Source organism: Mustela putorius, unplaced genomic scaffold (assembly GCF_011764305.1).
Source record: "Mustela putorius furo isolate JIRA1106 unplaced genomic scaffold, ASM1176430v1.1 tig00003983_pilon_pilon_pilon, whole genome shotgun sequence".
NCBI lineage: Eukaryota > Metazoa > Chordata > Mammalia > Carnivora > Mustelidae > Mustela > Mustela putorius.
In genome coordinates this window covers 21,734,862-21,756,982 of record NW_025422123.1, presented here as the reverse complement: position 1 = coordinate 21,756,982, position 22,121 = coordinate 21,734,862, and the positions used below count along the sequence as shown (strand labels likewise).

Genomic DNA, 22,121 nt, shown 5'->3' with positions numbered 1-22,121 from the left:
GCGAATAGAAGTCACAACCAGAAAACTCTGAATAGAAAGCACCAGTTCATGCAAATACACAGAGCAAATACCAAGAACAGATGATTTTTTCAATCTTCAGGTCTGCTCGTTCTCAATCTTATGTCTTCCTTCCGCAAGTGACCCATGACTGTGTGTTAAAGCGTTTTGAATTCCGGGTACAATCTGACGATCTCCTCTCCAGGGAATGTAACAGGCAGCAATGTCAGGATGAGGCAAATTGGGATTATTGTTGTTCTTTGCTACCCTCAATCTTTGGCAGCTTTCTTGGGACTCAAAGCCACCCCCCGCTCGGCCCCATCCTTGAATCACACACAAGCGCACAGGAGAACGGTGCCTTTCCCGTATGGTCTACGTTCCCCTTCTAAGTGCTAAGGATGGCAATTTTAACCGAATTTTACATCTGTAATTACCACAAGCTGTGGAAGAGAGGGTTCAATTGGAAATTGTGTAGGCTCTTCTACAAATAACCTTGATGCAGACACTGAAGACTGACTTACTGAGGAAGAAGGAAGGTCGTCAATTAGATAGGCTTAATGGTTCCTGTCTTATAGATGTTTTTCTTTGCTCAGAGGGAACAGAGATCATTTAGTTCTTTAACTGTCTCCGTAGGGTGTAAGTGTAGGGGTTTGGGGATACCAGCTTTGCACACAGCTGCATATCCTTGAGCAAACTATGTCACTTTACTGGGACTGTTGCCTTCTCTGTCAAGTGGAGATCCTAATACAGAATTGTACTTAGGTGAGGTTAGAGGCCTGTAAGTCTCGTGAGAGAAGTACTCAATGCACAGCAGCCACTCTTGCTACAACCACTTGTACTAGAATTGAGTCTGTGGTGTTCTAGTGTCAGAAGAGATCAACACCCAGGCCGCCAGAAGGACAAATAAATCCTTGCTGGGATTGTGGAATATTATGCCCATGACTTTTCCTCTACCCAAAAGAAAGTGAACCCTTGAATTTCCTTGACTCTATCTTGGAGTTGGACTGTCGGTAGATTGCATTCCCTCATTCACGTATTCTGGAAAAAGAGGCCAGTCCTCGACAGAGCCTATAGGTAAGTGTGGGCCTTCCTTTTGAGCTCCCAAAGGCAACAGTTTCTGTGATGTACCACTCAGAGGGGCTTTTCATGTTACCTTTGCTCGGATTCTTTGAATGAACCCATGGTTTTACTTTAGTTCCAGATACTGCCTGTCCTATTTGTTTGTTATGGGGAAGTGGAAACTGATTGCGGCCAAAAGGATAATATACAATTTGAAAATATTTGGTTGTGAAGGCATGAGCACTCTCTAAAAGACCCTTTGAAAGAAGGAAAAAGTGTCTTGAGTTTTAATGCTAATTTTCATAAGTCAACTTTTTTTTAGTTTTAGTTTTTTAAAAAGTTGATTTATGATGAAAATCTCGGTGAATAAACTCCTGAACTGTAAATAGAGAAGCCACTCTGTTCGTATGATCACTCAATCCAGGAAATTTTTATATTGTATGTAACTCAAATCATGTTTGAATTTATGTTTTTCTAATTTGAGTCAGTTCTTATTACTATTTGTGTTATCATAATTTTGTTTCTATTTAATACCATTTTTTAAGTATTTTGACTTTCCTAGACAGGGCTGTTTTGTTTTGTTTTCAGATGGCAGTCACATCTTTTTATTACTTTTCTTGAATTGCTTTCTGTTATAATATTTTGAAGCAGGATGGGACCTTATGGGTTTAATCAGAAAAATCGAACAAACGGCATACATGTTTACAATATACATATTGTAAAGTCATCACATTGACTTTTGATATTTTATAATACATTGAATGAGGAAATCTAAATTTACTGGTTTTTTTTCATTATTTGATAGCATGCTGAAAGATGATCTAATATTTCATTGTGATGAGTAATGTTCTTAAAATATGGATTCTAACTATATATATATTTTTTGATCTATTCAAATCAACATGTAAGATTTTTCTCTTCCATATTGCTGTGTCAAAACAGTTATCATTCTACTGTTAACAGTTACTCTGAGGAAGAATTTATCCAAATTAAGCAAACCATTATCATTCCAGCATGTGTGCATGTGATATATTTAAAGTATAAGACATTGTCACATCCGTAGCATTTAAATTATAGTATAGTTGTAGCAGTAGTAATTAAAGCAACAAAAACAACAATAAATATAATTCTTGTGCCAGAAACTGGACTGAGTGATTTGCATATATTATGTCAATTAATTTGCATCTCAACTGTATGCATAAATATTTTGCTTCTCCTATTTTGTTGATGTGAAAATTGAGACTTGAGCAGAGATTCAATAACTTACACAGGTCGCCCAACTGATAAATGGAAAAATCCATACTGGAACTGTAATCTGTCTGGCTACTAGGATTTAGCTTGGTAACCTACTTTTGAAAAAGGTGTAATTTTTAATCGCAATGACGATAATGGTTTATACTTCTGGAAAGCATCATTATGTACCTTATGTGGTTTTATCTGCATTGTCTAGCCCTCGTGGAAGTAGATACGATTCCACAGTTGACAGCTCTGGAAACTAGAGCTCTGAAAGGTTATCCATTCAGTCGTTTGACAAATAGAAACTGATTACCTACTATGGGGCCAGGCACTGTGCGAAAGACTGTGCCTGTTTCACTGCCAACATCACAAGGCAAGAGGAGCGAGGTCTAGACCCAGAATCCCTGGTTCTTGTGCCAGGATTTTTTTGCTCAATGTCACATACTTTGAAAAAATCCACACAAAAATTCCAGCACCCTATACAATTAAAAGCACTCACTGACATTATCTGCAAGAATGTGTTTTGTTATTTAAATAACCGTGTATAATGAACCTTCTGGGTATAGGGAAAATATTTTTTCAAATCTCAATCCCTTTACATTAATTTAAAATAAACAAACAAACAAATTAAAAATAAATAAAAGCCTGTTACCAGCGAACAGAACATTGGGAAGACTGTTAGTCCAAAAGGCATAGAACACAGATAGAACCCAGCTTCAGCAAAGCTTGGGGGCTCTTTCAGAAACCTGTATTTTTTAAGCTGTGGGTTTTTTTTTTTTTTACTCATACGGAGGCTCTGGTGATTTTAAAGGTAGTATCTAAAAGCACTGTTTGCTTCCTGCACATTCCAGAGCATACATTGGGCTTAAGCACTCATCGTTTTTGTGTGTGTGTGTGTTGTACTGAGGAAAGAAGGGCAAAATGTCATAGAGTTTTTCAAAAAGAAGTTGTTTGATCTGGGCTCCATCTTGACCCCTGACCTTCACTTACTTCTTTGTTTGTGTGCTAACAAGGTTGTGTCCAGTGTTTACTTTGTTCCTGTACACACTGAACATGATGTGGATTCAAGCGATCCTCTGAGTCAGTGGAGACACATTTTCTAAAGTCAAAATGGGTAGAGAGTTCCAAGAATTGGTATAAAGACCTCTTTGCTTCCATTGCTTTGAATTTACTCAGGATATTAGCCATTAGGCAATTATTGCTTCACGTTTGACGGAATTATGAGGGAAAATGGATTAATATTTAATAGTGGGTTACTCTTCACCATCAGGCTGCTGGGTCTGTGGAGTAAATATTGCAGCAAAACACAGATCCAAGTCTGCTGGCCCGCCATCACGGGAATAATCATCATAGCTACAAAACACCAGATTCCCCAAGTGAAATACTAAGAAGAGGAGAAGAACTCGAGGCAGATCATGATGTCTGCTCTCCTTGAAATTCATGTCCCCCAGGTAGCCCATATCCAGGGCTTGGGAGGCGCCAGACAGGGCACTAACAGCATTTCAAGTGTTCACTCAATTAACTCTCACAACATGAGCCCAATCAGAGATGAGGAAAGTGACACCTGGTGATGTTAAGTCATTTGTCCCAAGTCCCACATCTCATAAGAAGAGGAACTGGATTCAGAGTCCAAGCTCTTCACTACTGTGCTGGGTCATCTTTGTGAATGCATTGGGGAGGGCTGTCACTGGGGCATTGTTTAACCTCCATGTAAAGTTCTATATATTTCCCCATCATTTCATGTATTGGGGTATTTTCACTTCATTGGTCATGTTTTATACTTTAGGGAAAAATTGTGAAATAGTGAGATTGCTAAGAGTCTTATCCCTGGAGGTGGGCTCTTCCAGGCCTTCCTCAGAACTGGGATGCTGTGGCCTTTGGAAAGAGGCAAATACTCACAATTCTCACAGGCAGAGGAACAGGCAGCACTCTGCAGACACCAGTGGTACCGACCCTGGAGCTTTGCAACCAACTGAGGGAAAAAGGAAATGTGATCTGTATTGATTTCCAACTTCAGAAGATAGACATGGCATGAAGAGGAGTTACACTTAGCAAAATGGAAGAGAGGCAGAATATCAAAGTTACAAACAGTAAAAGACCTCAAAAGCTGTCGTCAGAGACTGGTGCAAACCAATAGTGGGTTCATTTGGATGCTGGGCAACTACCAGTCTGCTGGCCAGTATGAAGGCCCCTGGAGTATGGTGTCCAGCCTTGAATAAATGTCCTTGGCCTACCTTTTCTGACCCAAGCCTGTATTGGCCAGATAATCTCATGAGAAGCCTGCTGAGTGAATGTTTGGGCTCCAGGACCCCCTACAACTTACAGATTAGGAAATTCCTCTTGCTGTAGGTAACCTTGGCTTTGTACTACTAGCTATGGCTGACATCTCCTCTGTGTTCTATCCAACACTGAGCCCTCCACGTTTAATACATATCTCTTAATCTGTGTAGCAGCTACAACTTGTGTGTGTTAAATGAGCTCACTCATTTCCCCGAACCACATGAACACTAAATACATTCTTTCTCCTCCTTGGGTGTATTATGAATTAGAGGCTAAGGCCTTGAGACAATTAATTTTTTTTTTTTCCCAAAAGGAAGCATTTTGGTTTGACAACATTTCTCAAAGCAAAGTGATGAAGCTTATGAAGATAATTCATTTTCAGCTCTCCTCAGCAATCAAGAGGAATTGTAAAAAGCAAGTATCATAGCTAACATGTCAACCTGTATCAAAACTCCTGACCATTAATCTCTGCTTTGCAAAGCAAGCCAAGTGGTAGCTGCAGAGTAAAGATGGACATTTAGGATGTCACCTGCTAGTCTGTGTAACAATTCTGTCTCTTTATCTCTTTCTCTATTTGGCTTTACCTGACCACACCTACACAACCTATGGATTGTAACATAAAAAGTATCAATGGTCTCAGTATTTGATTTTTAATTATTCAAACTGAGATGTGCTTAGGAAGACATGCGATAAAATGATTGCTCAGGAAGAGGTCAAAAATCATGTTTAATTTTAATTCATCTTCAATGACGGTGACTAAACTAAGACTCACGTTGACTCATAATTATTTAAATCTCTTGGGCACGATCAGACTTCTTTGTCATTTTCTTAAATGTACTTTTTAAAATTTTTTAAAAGATTTAGTTATTTGAGACAGAGTGTGAACCAGTGGAGGGAGGAGCGGGGGGGTGGGGTGGGGAATCCTTAAGCAAACTCGCTGCTGTGCACAGAGCCCCACACAGGGTTGTTTCTCACTACCTGTGAGATCATGACCTGAGCCAAAATCAAGAGTCTGCTGCTTAACTGACTGAGCCATACAGATGGCCTTCCTAAAGTATATTTCTTTGAAGGCATTGCCATGTCTTCTTAAGAGTTGTTATCTGAAATGTGATAGTCAAATCATTGTGGACTTTGCTGAGAAATGGTAATTAAATCAATTTCGATATTTCCAAGAGGAGACTTCTCAGTATCTTTATTGTGCTGATGAGCATTGTGAATCTCCACAAGGAGCAATGATCGTATGGTTTCACAAGCACGTTATGCTCTGGGACTCGCCTAACAGAGCACCATGGTGCCTAGTGTAATGGGGAGCTCATTCCGAGAAATGTTCTTGCATGTGGAAATACCAGTTCATAAAAGCCGTTTTGGAGATAGGGCAAGCAGGGCATTAAGATCATATATTTGTTGATTCTGTGGTTACTTTATATCCAGATTAAAATGAAGCAGGAGAAACATTTTAATTCCACAGTCTAGAACCAACCATTCTTCAAACTTTTATGTATTTCCTTCTATACTTTAAAAAATCCATCTTTTTCATCAGGTTGAACAATGTTTGCATAATGTATTATACCCTTTGTTCTTTAAAAAGCTTTTTTTTTTAACCATTTAAGTATCACAAATATACAATGTTATATTAGTTTCAGGTACAGGATATGGTGATTTACAATTCTATACATTATGCAATGCTCAGTACAATAAGTACAGTTACTTTCTGTCAACATACACAGTTATTATGGACATTGGGGAGGGTATGTGATTTGGTGAGTGCTGTGAAGTGTGTAAACCTGGTGATTCACAGACCTGTACCCCTGGGGATAAAAATATATGTTTATCAAAAATAAAAAATTAAAAAAATAAAAAAAACAAAACAAAAAAAAACATACACAGTTATTACAGTATTATTGACTGTCTTCCCTATGCTATATTTCTCATCTCCCTTGACTCAGTTATTTTATAACTGGTAGCTTGTACCTCTTAATCCCCTCACCTATTTCACCTATCCCCCCACACCTCACCCCTTTGGCAACCACCTGTTTAGAGATATATAGAAATATAGAGGTATTTCTGTATCTCTGAATCTGTTTTGTTTTGTAGATTCCACATATAAGCAAAACCATACAGTATTTGTCTTTCTCTGTCTTATTTCACTTAGCATAATACCCTCCAGGTCTTTCCATGTTGTCATAAATAGCAAGATTTCATTCTTTTGTGTGGCTGAGTAACACACCACATCTTCTTTATCATTCATCTGTCAATGGGCACTTATGTTGCTTCTATATCTTGGCTATTGCAAATAATGCTGCAATGAACATAGGGGTGCATGTATCTTTTTGAATTAGTGTTTGCATTTTCTTTGAATAAGTACCCCATGTGGAATTACTGGATCATATGGTGTTTCCATTTTTAACTTTTTGGGAACCTCCATACTGTTTTCTACAGTAGGTGGATTTACATAGGGAATTTCCATTCCCACCAACAGTGCAGCGGGGTTCCCTTTTCTCCACATCCTCACCAATAAGTTTTATTCCTTGTCTTTTTGATACTAGCCATTCTGACAGGTGTGAGGTAATACCTCATTGAGGTTTTGATTTGCATTTCCCTGATGATGAGTGATGTTGAGCATCTTTTCATGTGTCTGTTGGCCATAGGGGTCTTCTTTGGATAAACGTCTGTTCAAGTTGTCTGCCCATTTTTATTTGGATGTGTGTGTGTGTGAAGTTGTATAAATTCTTTACATATTTTATTTTTTATTATGCTCAGTGACATATTTTAAATGTTAGCCTCTTATTGGATAAGTCATTTGTGAATCTCTTCTCCCATTTTGTAAGTTGCCTTTTTGTTTTCTGGATGGTTTCTGTAGCTGTGTAAACCTTTTTATTTTGGTGAAGTCCCCATAGTCTATTTTTCATTTTGTTTCCTTTGCCTGAGGAAACATATTTGTAAATACGTTGTTAAGGCCTATGTCCAAGAGACTACTGCCATATTTTCTTTTAGGAGTTTTATGGTTTCAGGTCTCACCTTTTAGGTATTTAGTTCATTTTGAGTTTGTTTTTGTGTATGGTATAAGAAAATGGCCCAGTTTCATTCTTTTGCATGTAGCTGTCCAGTTTTCCCAGAGCCATTTATTGAACAGACTCTCTTTTTCACATTATATATTCTTGCCTCTTTTGTCTTTTTGTCCATAAGCATGAATTTATTTCTGGGTGCTTAGTTTTTCTTAATTTTTTAGTATATGATTTTTCTTGTTTATTCATTTGTTCTTTATGAGCATATTTTTGATGACAAATATTTCACCTCAATAATTCAGCATTTATATAAACATTCTCTCATTACAGGACATGAGTTTTTCCAGTTTTTACTATCATATACTCTGTTACAATGTTTATCTGTATATGTAAGTTTTGTAAACATCGCTGACATTTTCTGATCATTTTCTTAAAGTATGTTCTTAGAAAATGAATCATTCAATTATTGTTTTTTAAATATCCTGAAATATATTACTAAATTGTTTTAGTAAATTTGTTTCTTTTACACATGCAACAGCAAGTAAATGCTAATGCTGTTTTTATCAAACTGAAACCTAAATTATATGATATGTTTATATTTTTAATAATCTAAAACTCATGTTTTTTAAAAAATTTATATTTCTTCTAAGAATCATGTTTTTTTTTTTTTTTTTTTACATGTCTGTTATCCACTTATATTTTCTCTTTGGGAAGTTCTATGTTATTTTTGTTCATTTTTTAATTCGCCTTATTTCATGGTTGCTTATGCTTAGAAATCCCTCCTGTGACTAAATATTTAATAATTATTCACCTTTTTCCCATTTTTATGCTTGATTTTTTACTTTCCCTCTAACTTGTCATTTGCATATAACAGTCACATAAAAACATTTTCAAATACTTAAGAGTTTGTAAAATCTATCTCCCACATTCCATTTTAGAAAGAATTGCTTGAAGGCATGCCGTGGCAGATTACTGAAATAGAAATTAAGAAGAATGGGGAATTCCTGGTCTTTGAGGAGACCCAGTTTGAGAATTAAAATCAGCTGAGCAAATGGATTTGATCTAAATAAACTTATGCCCAAATGCTCTGTAATTTAATTATAAAACATACAGACACATGACCTAAGAACAATTGGAATGCTGAAGTGTCCCAAGTATCTCATAGATTAACTACTTTAAAGACTCATTTTGGGATTGCAGAGAAGGAGTACTAAATACATGCATGTATTTTGTTTTAATGCACAAGCAATTACCAACATTTGGCCACAAATTACATCCCCCAGTTTAGTATCCAAGTTTGATTTTTGAGTCTGAGCCTTCATTGCTTATAATAAGCCCGAGATATTTCAGAATCACTTTTTTTTTTGTCATCTGCAATTATTGAGATGATCCCAATAATTGTGGAATATTCACAATCCAATTTCATCACCTTGACCTCTTTTGCACCTTCTAGGTTGAGAGGGATATCTGAGGTTATGGGAAAATCCCAGGGTACATCTGTGTATTTGTTAGAGTAAAATATGGTCTCTAAATTAATATTTATTTATTATACACATTCATCATTTTATCAACCTCTCTTGGCTTTGAAAAGTTTCTGTCATACCTAGTAACTTTTTGAGTTTTGACACTGTGACATGGTATAGTTTTGAAAAGACATTTCAGAAACAGAGATCCAAATTTAGATATGATAGTGTGCTAACTACAATAGTAATTGGACTGAAGTGACCATCAAATAATTAGATAAATTCTGAATCAAGGGATACAGACAGTGTCTGAGGGCTGTGCAAGTAGAAGAAAGCAGGGGTCGGAATTTTATGATAGCAAGCCTAGAATTCCAAGGAAAATAAATAACATGAAGCAGAACCAGTCACTATGATCACAAACCATATAAAACTCAACAAAGCTTCAGCCCTGTTCTTTATAAGGAAAGTGAGAAATCAAAATGCATAAAACATCCAATTCTGGAAGGATGAGTATAAGTTGGTAGAAACAAAATTGTTATATGAACTCCTACCACACATTTAAAACTGCATAGTAAAGCACATATACAAAAATAAAGTAATGATATACTTGAATAATGTAATACAGTTACATTAATTGACACATCTCAAGGATTGTACTTTGAAATATATTGATATGTGTCAGATGGCATAAAGATACACATTTTTTGAGAATCCATGGGATGTTTAGATAAATCACTAATCCTATGACATACAAATTCTAAAATATAAAAGTTATGGATAACCAGAAAGCACCTAAAACCATGTTTAGCATCATCTGTCATTAGGAAAATATTAATTAAAACTGCAGTAAGATACTGCTATGTGTCCTAGAAATGGCTAAGACGGAAAAATGAAAAAAATAAAAAATAAAAATACCAACCAGTGTTGACAAGGTTATAGAACTCTCATAAATTGTTGGCAGGTATGCAAAATAATAGGACTATTTAAAAAAAAATCATGAGTTTCTTGTGCATTACACATACACTTGCCATTGTGATCCAGAAATCTCACTTGGAGATATTTACTCTAGAGCATTATCCTAGGTCACAGAAAAACCTATACATAAATGCCAATAAAAGCTCTCTTCATTATTACCCCAAAGCAGGAAGAATTAATTGTCCTCCAATAAATGAATGGTTAAACAAATTTTAGTGCATCCATTCAATGAAGTTCTCAACATATAAAGGAGAGAACCATTAATAAGTAGTTATATCTGTTTATCTAAAACAGATAAATCTAAAACACATTTGGCTAAGTGAGATATATCAGACCCAAAAGGCTACATATTGTATGGTTTCCTTGTATTAAATTCTGGATAAAACAAAACTCTAGAAATGGGGAACAGATGAGTGTTTTGCCATAAATTAAATGTAGGCAAGGAATTGACTACTAATGGAGCTTCAAGTCAGTGACAGAACCATTCTGTATTTTGATTGTGGTGGTGGTCACAGAACTCTGCATTTGTCAAAAGCCATAGATCAACTAGTATGTTTCATTTGTAAAAGTAAATTACAGGGAGAGCTTGGCTGGCTTAGTCTGTAGAGCATGAGACTCTTGATCTCAGGGTCCTGAGTTCAAGCCCCATGTTAGGTATAGAGCTTACTTAAAACAAAATTACAAAAAGATAGGCATTTCAATGTCATAATTATAATTACATATTCATAAAATATAGATTAATAAATCTTTTGGCTAAATTAAGAGAGAAGTTAAATGTTTAAAGAATAAGATTTAGAAAATGCTATAATACATGAAAATGTATCAAAACAACAGTGGTTGCCAAAACTAAACTCTGTGGTAAATTCATGCCTTCAGAGCTTGTGTCCTAAAAGGAAAAATGGAAATATATACATAGATAAATAAATTAAGTATTCTAGGCTGGCTCAGTCATGATCCCAGGGCTTTGAGATGGAGCCCCAGGTCAGGCCCCCTGGTCAGCGGGGAGTCTGCTTCTCCCTCTTCCTCTGCCACTGTTCCTGCTCTCTCTCTCTTGCTCACTTTCTGCATAAACTGGCCCAGAATCCTAAAAATATGGCTATCTAGAAATTTTTAATAAATCAGCATACTTGGATAAGTAGATAGGAAAAAGAGAGAGCTCCTTTACCGCATGGCAGAAATCTTAATTAAAATTACTTGCAAATCAAATTTAAAAAATCCTGTGACAAAATCTTAATTAAAGTACTTGCAACATGAAAGTAAGTGTAACTTCAAATAGTCATTTAACTTTACCATTTTAGCTTGATCCTAGAAATGAAAGGATGATTTAGTATCAGGGAATCTGCTAATTCAATAAATTATATGATCTTAGTTGATGGCATACCTAGAAGGCTAGACACTCAGAATAGATCTTTTTAACATCTTGCTTCTCTCTGTGATGGATTATTTTCAGTAATAATTGTGAAATGAATCCAGTAAAATAAAACCACAAAAATACAGTAAAACTCTTTTATTGAATGACATATATATGTATACACACACAAACACACACACATATTAGTATATATGTATGTTTGCCAATAAAATGATTTAAAAATTACAATATAAGAAAAGAGATACTAAATTAACATTTATAAATCATATTAATGTATTTTTTGGAATAAAAATAGAGAAAAATACTGACCAATATCAACATGTTGGTCAAAGATAAAAAAATAACATTAGAGTTTCTGTTTTCAAGCTTTCTGCAAATGATTTTTTAAAAAAAACTATCTTAATTATGTTTGGCAGCAGTATAGTTATATTTGTCAATTTGTTTTCACTCCCACTTGATTGAAGAATAATTTCTATAAATTTTAATTTTGAGAAGTTCCATTTCATACAACAGACATGCAAATAGTTAAGGAAAGTCATAAACATATGGTTAAATCTATTTGAGATTCACAAAAATCCTATTTCACTTCTCTAGACATTACAACTCTATCCATCTGTGTTTCCTTGGATTACTTTTTCTATTGGCTTTCAAGTGTTGTCATGTTTGAAATATTTCTGCTGAAATATCTTCCCCAGAAAATTCATAATAAAATTCTGTTATTTGGTAAAAACATCTGAAGTTCATAATGGTTCAGAATCATTTGAGCTTGCTCTGGGTGCTAGTTGTGTCACCAAGTCATGTGGCACTACGTATTTCTGCATTTAAACAGATTAGGCATAAATAATGGAAGCACAGTGATTGTAAAGGAAAAATATAACTGAACTTAAGTTCTTACCCATGTGCATCGGGGTCGACTATCTAACCAACAGTTCTCCATATTAACCTCTACATAATACAGTGTTTATTAAGGGATAAATAATAAAAAATGTGCTAATTTAAAGTTTACATACATATTAGGAAAATACAACAGTAACAATGGCAACTTTTTTGAACTTTGATCAACACAAAATTATTTATGGGAGGAATATTTTATCACTCACACTGTTTAGAGTTGTGGAGGTCTGGTGATAATAAGAAGCAGAGTGACTTAGGGTTGGTTGTGTTATTGTCTTTTAATGAATCCCTTTCTTTCCTGGCCCTGGTGTGGATTGCTTCAACTGCTTACTCTTGGGACACCAGTGGTCTTAATAGAAAGTTAATGGCACACAATAAGAAGTCAATCCTTGATTTTGCTGGAGAGAGAAAGCTAGGAATGGAAAGATATTTTACTCACATGGCAAAGTCTATCACAAATTGACAGTACATATTTCAACACTAAAGACCTGTCTATTAAAACAAACAAACAAAAACAACTAAACAAGATGACAGCATCGTCATCAGTAATTAGCAGGTCTGGAAGTCCTGAAAAATGCAACAAGTCCAACCATATAAAGTTAACCTTTTTGTTTACTTTGGGAACCTACTGAAATTGTACTAAAATACATCGGTTTGGCTAAATGAGCATACATAATTCTAAAACTAAAAACATACAGAGTTCTTGAATATAAACAACCAATTAAAAATCTGATGAGAAAATTAAATCCCAATGACAGTGGAAAAACTAACATAAAGACATGAAAAGTTTAATTGGAACCCTTAGCAAGAACATGTACAACCTTTATGACTAAAACTTTACATAAATCAAAAAGCTTTAAATAAATTCAGAAGCAAACCATTTTCCAAGTGAGAAGAGAGTTGGAAAATATTGTCTTTGTAAATGAATATGGATTTACTATTATTCTGATTAAAACTCTTAACTGAATCTTTCTTGGATTTTGACCAAACATACTCAAGTTCATCTTGAAATGAAAATTAGCTAAGATCTAGTTGAAAAGAAAGTCTAGGAATCTTCTTATGAAATCTTAACATACATTGTAAGGCTTTATCAAGTATTACAACACATTATAATGAGGTAATCAAAGAAGCAATGCAATATTTGTATATAACGACATATATATCCATGAAACAGAATAGCTAAGAAAGAATAATTACTATGCACAATAATTTAGTATACAATAAATGTGTACTTATAAATAAAAGTGGCATTAATACTCATTTAATTAACTTTGTTTTGATAGATGACATCGTATTCATTGTATTTGTGTAGCATGATTTTCATATACGTAAATATTGTGGAATGATTGCCATAGTCTACTTGGTTAACCTCTGTCACCACATAGAGTTACTCTTTTTTGTGTATGTGCTAAGAGTTTTTAAGATCTACTCTATTAGCAAGTTTCAAATATACAATAGAGTATTTCAACTATAGTCATCATGTGGTGCAGGCTAATGTTTATTTCGAAGTATTCATTAGGGGAAAACTTCTACATTTAATGGAAATGGAAAAAATCTTGGAAAGAAGAGATAGTTTTTACTATATCACAAATGAGCATTTTTTCCACCTAAGAAGAATAGAATTAGAAGATAAATATCAATTGATTAAAAAAATTGTAAAAAACAATAAATAAAATATAAATGTTACAAATGTTACAAATTAAATGTATAATGAGCTTCTATAAATTAGCACAAGCACAAGGCAGGGAATATAATAGAGATATGGATCAAAGTACTGTTAAGGAATAAACAACCACTTATGCATGTGTTTTGAAAATCTATCACAAAATTCCCAGGAGGAAATGACCAGTTTTCTCCAGAGAACTTTTTCTCTGGGAATTTAATTGGTAGTGATTTTCTAGTTTTCTTTCTTGTATTTGCTACCAGTTTTCAAAATGGCATAGAATGATTATGTATTTTTATCATCAGAAATATATCTTATTAAAATACCTATACCAATTTACTTTCTGTATTTTATATAGGCTCCAGAATTTTCTGCATGCCTTTCACTCATTCTTATTGAGCAGCTATTATTTGCAGATCAAGATTTTTTATGTAGCCGGCTTCCTGAATTGGATCAACTTCAGTAGAGTTGAGGGTAGATAGATAAAGAGAAAAAATTGCTGAATTTTCTTAGGAAGTGCTTGATACATTAAAAAAAAAGTTTATCCTTAAAGACTTTTTTTTTGGTAGTAGGAGGTATGAAAATCTGGGTCAATGCCTTTTTTTCTGCATTGACTGGAAAATTAATAGAATCTCCAACCCTCTTGTAGACTTATGCTCAAGGTATTTTTGCTCAATATGGTATTTTGCTCTTATATGCGCAAGATATTTTTACAATGAAATATACTTAAGGATCTGATATAGCCCAAACTTAAACAAAGAAGGCTTTTCATTCTTTTTAAGGCACATTTCCTTATGATTTACTAGAGGAAACAGGTAGAATTCTTCTATCAGATGCTTTCTATGACATCTGATCAGAGTATAAACAGCCATAACTAGTGTTTAAAATTAACAAGTACTTTTTGTAGTACTTGATCCTTTTATGTTGATTTTTATTTCTATCAAAATTATACATGCATATGTTTTAAAACATTACAAAGATTTTTTAAGAAAAATAAGAAGTACTCTCTATTTTCCAAGCCCACAGATTCCTTTGAAGTTTGATGGCTTTGCTACCCATATTCCTCTCCAGAAATATTCTAATAATATTCCCTGGGGTTGGAGGCCTGTTTTCCATACCCCTTCCAGAAGTATTACCACCCCATACCTTCAAGGAGGAACTGGTTTTGGATCCCCTCCATAGTCTTGGGAAATCTTTCTGTTCCATCTTGTTTCTCCTATTTCCCCCAAAACAAACAAGCAAACAAACAAACAAACAACAACAAAAAAAAAACAGAAAGAGAAAGTATGGGACCCAAACCTCCTTAAGGAGTTTATAGCCTTTAGGAAAGGTTAAAACAATAACTCTGGTAATAACCTCCTAATACTACATACCTACATGCTTTCCACAAAATGCTGGAGGGCTGTGTGTGCATTTTATCATTTAAACCACTCTATACCCTGTCAGGTGAGTCCTTTTTTTTTTTGACTCGCCATCTATGGATGAAGAAGTCAGAGCTTGGAGAGGCTAAATAAATGTGGAAAGTCAGACAACTAATAAGAAGATGAAGTTGGAACTTATTCTACCAACCACCATATCAGACAGTTTTCAGCATTAGTAGATGCTAAATAAGTATTGAGCATGGATATTTAATGAAAGAATTTGTGATAACAGATACGTAGCTTATATGGCAGTGCTGTGGTCAAAAAATAAATTATTGTTGTGAGGGTTTTTGTTGAAAAACAGCATGATCACTGTGAGCAGAGAGACAAGGGTGATGGGAAACATGCACAGAATAAGGCTCACACTGGGTAAGGTTTATATTGTCAAGAATTTGGGACTGCAGGCAGATCTCTGTGGCATCGAGTAATGGCTTGAGTAGTGTGAGGATATAGGACCATGCATGTATGATTGGGATCCAGAGCTTCCGGTTATGGAGTTGTGAGGAGGAATGTTGGAAATGCATATATAAAGTAAATAATGCATATATATAATCTATAAATGAATAGACATATGCCTGAATGTATATATGTATATATGTGTGTGGTGTGTGTATGTGTGTATAGATATTTTCTGTAAAGTGAAAACGGTTAACTTTTTTGGCCATTAATGAATATTTTATTTTTTATTTTTTGTTTTTAACAAATATCCTTAATCTGTGAGCAACAAAATATTTTTTTCTTTATAGGCATTAACTCTTTTATTTGAATTTCTGATTAATTATGTTATGTAAAATACCTAACTTTTATATACTGCTTGCCATTTATCAGGCATGTTCTAAGCAATTTCTATCTGTTATCTCATTTAATCTTTAAAAAAAATTTTTAAGTGCTATTATAAATCCCATTTTATGAATAAATAAAATAAAATATACAAAATTTAAATAATTGGTCAAGGTTGTACAATTGGTAAAGGGCAGATGGGGTTTAAATCCAGGTTATCTGAAACATGGTGATGTATTAGAGATAAACCTGACATTTCGCTCTAGGTCAAAAGAATAAAAATACAGTCCCGGCAGATTTTGACAATTACTTTGTGTACCATGAGAGACTCCAAGATGTTCTTTGGCCTTAAGTTCAGAAGGAAACAAGTTGATAGGCCCACCAGAAAATGTACTGCAAGTTTAGACTTTATTAATAGATTATCAAAAGTAGGGTGGGGCAGCTGGGTAACCCAGTCGGTTAAGCTGCCAGCTCTTGATTTTGGCTCAGGTCATGATCTCAGGGTCCTGGAATCAAGCCCTGTGATGGGCCTCACAATCTATGTGGAGTCTGCTTGAGATTCTCTCTCTCACCCTTTGCCCCTTCCCCTGCTCGCTCCCTTGCTCTCTCTGTCTCTCTCTCTAAAATATATTTTTTTAAAGTAGGGTGGAAATAATTCTATTCTTATTGTTGACCAGATCAATCTAGGATTGTTTTCATTAATTTCTAGTCCCCATGGTTTAAAAGATAGGTAGGGAAAATTCAGTAAGTTCACGTGGGGTGAATGTAGGTTGTGAGGGTCGTTATCCATCCATCACTTCTAGTCATTGTTATTGCAGTTTTCACCACTAGAATATGAACTCCATAAGAACAGGAACTTTGTCAGTTTTGTTTCTGGCCATACACCCAATCCCTAGAACTGTGTCTGGCCCATAGTGGGCTCATAATAGATATTTATTGAGGGAATAAATGATGACCATTTAGCCCGGAGAAGGGAAAATGCAGTGAGGTTAATTATTACCATCACAGATTTGAACTGAGTTTGTATAGAAGTGTGGTTAGACATAATCTGGAAGAGCCCTGAATGATTATCACATTCGAGCTCAAGGTGAGGAAGCATTTTGTAAGTATTCCAACCACGCAAAGATAAAATAGGCTCTTACAGGTAGTGTTCATTCCCTGCTACCAAAGGTACTCAAATAGTGTCTACGTAATTTCTGAGTTAAGATTGAGAGGGGATCGTGGGCAGACTAGATGCATTTTAAGAGCAGGATTAACTCCACATTCTTTCATGACCAAAAAAGAAGAGAAAAAAATGACTCCAGCAGCATCCTTTGTCCCACTTGATGTGTGGCCCTTATTTAGAATCATAACATTTTGGGGTCGACAGACACTAGAGATCTTATAGAAAATGAAGTTGAAAACTAGGAAATGATATTATCCCCCTGCAACAAGCCCTCCATGGTCATCCACAGACCACAGCATAAAGTCCCAGCTCCTCAGTCATCAGCAAAATATTTATTAAGTTCCAACTACATACCAGGCACTGTTTTCAACCCTGGGGTCATAGCAGGAAATGAGATAAACAAGGACTTTCTTCTCCCTGTGATGCCATCCGCCATCTGGTAGCTGCACTTACGTATATGTGTATGAATGTATGTGTGTATATATTGAATTTATGAATAGTAGGAATATATTGGACCATGAGTAGCATGCCCATCAGCTAAACGTTGTGTATTCCTTAATGACAGAGATAGAGGATAAAATGTAGTGACTGGGACGCAGGGCTTTCTTTGTTTACAAATTCACATTCTTTTGGCCTTTGAGTGATTATACCAAAGTGACAGCAGTTGGTCAACCAGAAACCAGGAGTCAGCCGAATTTTTGCAGGATATTTATTCATACATTAGGGTGGTCTTCCAGGAAACAGAACAACAAACAGAACATTTTACAAGCAGTGTTATAGAAATATACACAAAGAAGCATTCTGGTTGAAAGTAGAAACTTTTAGCCTTACACAGGGATGTCTAAATGTAGCAGTTTTGACCCAGAAAGTAAATAGGAGTCTTTAGAAAGTTGCTTTAAAAATAAAGGTTTAAGAGTCAAACTGGCTATGTTCAAGTCATTTATCTTTATAAAAAATCTTAACTGGAATATAATTAAAAGCACTTTTCATTGGAAATGTAAATGATCTCTAAAAAAACACTGTAATAGTGATGTGATTTGCCCTAGGAGTCCTTTCCAAATTTTGGAGTGCAGTCTTTAGTTTTAAAATATTATTTTAAAAGATTTTATTTATTTATTTGTCAGAGAGAGCACAAACAGGGGGAGCAGCAGACAGAGGGAGAAGCAGGCTCCCCACTGAGCAAGGAGCCAGATGTGGGACTCAGTCCCAAGACCCTGGGATCATGACCTGAGCCGAAGGCAGATGCTTAAAGGACTGAGCCACCCAGGCGTCCACACATTCACAATATTGAGACATATCACTGATATTTTGTGAGTGGAGTATGAGACACCCAATAAACATTTCATACAATGAAGAATTTTCTGCATCTTAACACAAATTTCTTTTCTTTTTTTTTTTTTTTAAAGATTTTTATTTATTTATTTGACAGAGAGAGGTCACAAGTAGGCAGAGAGGCAGGCAGAGAGAGAGGAGGAAGCAGGCTCCCTGCTGAGCAGAGAGCCCGATGTGGGACTTGATCCCAGGACCCTGAGATCATGACCTGAGCCGAAGGCAGCGGCTTAACCCACTGAGCCACCCAGGCGCCCTTAACACAAATTTCTGATCCCCTATCAGACATGTCCTGGAGATGAAAAACTCAAACCTGGATTCTAACCCCATTTGACATCAAAATACAAAATACATTTACATTTTTACATAGATTGGCTTCTTCATTAGTATATTTATTTTATTTTTATTATTTTTTATTTTTTTTAAGTATTTTATTTATTTGACACAGAGAGAGAAATCACAAGTAGGCAGAGAGGCAGGCAGAGGGAGAGAGAGGAGGAAGGCTCCGCGCGGATCAGAGAGCCTGACACGGGGCTTGATCCCAGGACCCTGGGATCATGATCCGAGCCGAAGGCGAAGGCCTTAACCCACTGAGCCACCCAGGCGCCCCAGTATATTTATTTTTTATGTCAAATAATGATTGTAATTGCTTGTCTTTGTTGGGTTCCAAATGTTCCAAACATTCCAAAATGTTCCATTTTGATAATTACCAGGGTTGATGGCAGTGCATACATTTGAGGCTGTTGCATGCCGGGTGATGTGCCTTCTGATAGATTCTACTGGATAGATTAATTACTGTATCATATTGACTTTATATTGATGTTTTGGAAACTATGAAGGTAGGTGGGATACAATATCTAAGAGTTTTATTTCAAGATAGAAAAGGACACATTACAACATATTTAGCATGAAATGAAACGTTGGGTCTGCCTGGGCAGTCATGCACGTAAATCCTGGGCCCCCTAAAGAAGACTACAGGGGCTCAGGTGCATTTTAGAATGTGATGACTGAACCCAGTTCCTGTATTTTCTTGCCGTGCAAACTTGGGCAGTAAATCTCTCTTTTTTTGGGGGGGGGGGCAGTAAATCTCTTGAGGCCTCTTAGTTCACATCTATAAAATAGGAATTGCAATTCTCACTAAGTGAGAAAGTAGAATTGTAGCTATACAGAGCTTGGGACAGATCTGGTCCAGAGTTAGGCCCTGGTGGTTGCTTTTACTTTCCCTACTTTAGGCAAAGGATTTCACCTTGGAGCTACCTCTTAACTACAAATATTTACTTTCCTGATGTGAATATTATCAAAACAATATAATCTACCCACACCTAATTATAACATCAGTTAAGGCTTAAATGTAATATAATGGAAGAATAAAACATAATTTATTCTTAAATATTATATAGTTAAATATGTAATGAGTTGGGGTTTACTTCAGTAGATGAAATAATAAAATAGAAGCTTGTACCTTCTCGGAATGAAATATTGAACTTAAGACACGTAATATCAAAAGCCATTGTAGTAAAAAAACACACTGAAATAAGAGAGCTGACATTCAGCGGAATCTGAGCATATAAACTTGTGTTAGGGTAAGTAACGAGAGTAGTAAATTAGGGTATAATGATGTTATGAGACTTTCAGGTTGCCATCTTTTCTAATCTCACTTTGGGCAGCATTTTTCTCTAATAATATAATGAGGACCAACAGAAACAACTATTGTGTGTCTTTGATAACATTCAACAAAATATTAACAAAACGAAAATTACCCAGTCAGTACTGGTATGTCCCTTCCCATTTTATTTACTATGGACATATCACATTTAAATTATACGTTGGCTACAGGACAGAGTATCAAGTAAATGATTCAATAATTTCAAGTCAGCACCTTTATTCCCCTTATGCTTCCCTCCCTATGTTGAACTTTTGTTGAATTACTCATATTTTCATGTAAGTTCTTGGGAAAACTTTTAGTATTACTGTGTACTAAAGAATAGCCAGTCTGTATTTATGAAGGTTTAGCTTGGTGGCCATTCAAAGGCAATGTGGGGCCTGAAAAAATTCTTCCCTGCGAGAAACTCTTGGGTTCCTCTTTCTGCTAAATGACTAAGCTCTGTACATTTCTCAAGCTCTCTGTAGGAACAGCATTGCTTCTTCTGAGATTTTCTGCATGTTAGAACATTGGGGATTCGGAGTGGAGTTGGGGAGGAGAGGGAACTGGATTTGCTGTCCTTCTTCCCAAATACATTGTTCTATAAAGGTAAGGGCATGAGGAACTAAAATAGCTGCTTACTGGTACAATATATGTTTTCCAAGAAGACTGACATGGGAAAATTTGATAAATGGAGCCTAAAGGCTTCATAGCTTATCTTCCAAGTTCGGGTGGGACAGAAGCACCACACCTTGCTCAGTGAATGACAGAAGACCAGTTCTTGCTTCCCTGTGTTTCTCTGAAAGTCTTCTTGCTGTGGTTTTATGATAGCTCAACCTCATATTTTAATCCAGGTAAATAGATTGGCTATTTAAGTAATTTTAAAGAACACTTTACTATCACCCATAGATCTGCCTAGTAAATTAAAAAAAAAAAAATCTTAAAGCTAGTGGGAGACGCTCATCTTTATAGTAGATGAAGTGTTGCATATTCACACATTCCATGGAAATCTCACCACCTTTTGATTATATCACTGTATCAAAGCTTCCAGACCATAATTTTGTTTCAAGAGTTGCTCCACAGACCCATTTTAGGTTTAAGGTGAATTTTCTGCAGAGTGATTTAGTTACTCGCAGATGTCAAGTAATTTGTATGGTAAAATCATAGCTTGGAATAATTCATAAATTTTCATGTTTCTTTTTTATTGTCTCAGCATATCTGATTTGTTGTGAAACTCAAGTTTCTTGGCAAAAATATAAATCTCATTATAAATATCCATTGAAGTAAATATGACAGCTCTGTTTCTTATTATGTGCATGTGCAGTGTAAAGATATTAGCCATAAAATTTGGTGAATGTCCTCTAGGGGATTTCAGATTTTAGTATGTTTTAAATAACTTGGAGAATAGCATTTGTTTATAGTTTTTCATGTGTATAGGAAATAATAAATACAATTGACAGTAATGTACATGGTAAATTAAACTGAAGCTATATGATATATATAAGGTGTCAGTTCTTGGCTTTTGAAATGATCTTAAAATGAATTTAATGTGTCAAAATCAATATTTCAAAATGTGCATTTTTTAGCTAAACATCTAAGTCTTTTAGAAAATATTTTGGTAGGTGTTAAACAGCATAGTTACTTTTTTCTTATATAAGTTTTTGTCTTGAATATTTTACTTGTTATGAAATCGTAAGTACTTTTCTGTATAATTTCAAAATTATGCTAGAGTTAAACTCTATGTTTGCTAGATTTTAAAGAGCAAGAAAGCAAATTTTCAGTAGATTATGTAATTTATAAAATTATTAATGAAAGCATTGGTATTCTATTTATCAAATAC

General features: G+C 35.2%; 1 protein-coding gene across 2 annotated transcripts in view; it reads left to right on the top strand.

Moving 5' to 3' along the window:
* The window catches only part of BMP5 (bone morphogenetic protein 5), a 114,542-nt gene that overhangs the window by 9,252 nt on the left and 83,169 nt on the right, over nt 1-22,121 (top strand). The window lies entirely within an intron of this gene.